The sequence below is a fragment of the Dama dama genome, chromosome X (genome assembly GCF_033118175.1).
Source record: "Dama dama isolate Ldn47 chromosome X, ASM3311817v1, whole genome shotgun sequence".
Classification (NCBI taxonomy): domain Eukaryota; kingdom Metazoa; phylum Chordata; class Mammalia; order Artiodactyla; family Cervidae; genus Dama; species Dama dama.
In genome coordinates this window covers 126,512,722-126,514,096 of record NC_083714.1, presented here as the reverse complement: position 1 = coordinate 126,514,096, position 1,375 = coordinate 126,512,722, and the positions used below count along the sequence as shown (strand labels likewise).

General features: G+C 39.9%; 1 pseudogene; it reads left to right on the top strand.

Moving 5' to 3' along the window:
- Nucleotides 1–747: 747 nt before the first annotated feature.
- LOC133052236 (cytochrome c, somatic-like) lies at nucleotides 748–1,054 on the top strand (annotated as a pseudogene).
- Nucleotides 1,055–1,375: the final 321 nt, after the last annotated feature.

Sequence of the window (1,375 nt, the reverse complement as noted above, 5' to 3'; positions counted from 1 at the left end):
CACAAATGGAAAATTTAGAATTGACAAAACAGCTATTTAAATTTAAAAATATTTCAGTAGTAAATGACTTTTAGATATTTATATGAAATATGAAGAATATTAGTGAAGTGTACAAAAATCAAAACTTCTGAGAAAGATACGTTACCTCCCTAGAAACGACAATGGCGGCCTTCTCAATTGAATCCATAGACAACCGAGATAATGGAGCAGAATCTTTCTGATACTGAACAAAAATAAATAAAACGTCAGTAGAATTCTCTATGCGGCAAAATTATCTTTCCAAACTAACAGTGAATTAAGACATATCCATATAAACACACCTGAGTCAATTTGCCGGCGGACAGGCCGTAATTTATGTTATTACCGGAAGTTCTACAGGATATGAAAGGAAATACGGAAACCGAGAACCAGTGACCTGTGACCTGTGCTTGAAAAGCACAGGGCGGCGGACCAACACAGCGCCCTCAGCTGGTGATAGTTGATAATGTCAGTTGGCTGAAATTTCAGCCTAGGAATTTATCTGGCATCACAACTGTTGCAATGCGTTGGTTAGAAAGATTCACTAGGCTTGACCTAGAACCCTAGGAGGAGCCGTAAAACACATCTCTTGAAGGAAAGGATAAGAATGTGTGGAGAGGTTTTCAAATGGCCATAGGGGTATGTCCTCGGGCTTAGGGAGTGGGACCTTCTGCTTGCGGCTTAAAGCAGGAACCTCTCAGCAGTGCGAGGAGAAGGAACGATTTAAAAATGGGTGACGCTGAGAAGGACAAGATTTCCATTCAGAAGTGTGCCCCGTGCCATATTGTGGAAAAGGGAGGCAAGCAAAAGACTGGGCCAAATCTCCATGGTCTGTTCGGGTGAAAGACGGGTCAAGCTGCTGGATTCTCTTACACAAATCCCAACAAGAACAAAGGCATCACCTGGGGAGAGGAAACACTGATGGATTACTTGGAGAATCACAAGAAGTGCATCCCTGGAACAAAAGTGATGTTCACTGGCATGAAGAAGGGAGAAAGGGAAGACGATAGCTTATCTCAAAAAAGCTACTAATTAGTAATAGTTGTCCATTGCCTTATTTATTACAGAACAGAAATGTCTCATGACTTTCTATGTGTATCATATTTAAATTGATCTCATACACTAGAATTCAGATCATGAATGACTGATGGAATATTTCTGTTGGACTGTCCTGATTTAAATAAGCTTGGCTTGTGGCTTACTGAATATGATCAGCTTTTTGAATTTTGATAGTAATTCCAGTTCAACAAGGACTATCACTATTTTCCGTTTCTAAAGAGATGATTGATCTTGAATTAGAAATGTCAAAATTTTCAGGAAGATGGCGAATGCCTTCTCAGACCCTACAGGAGATTGA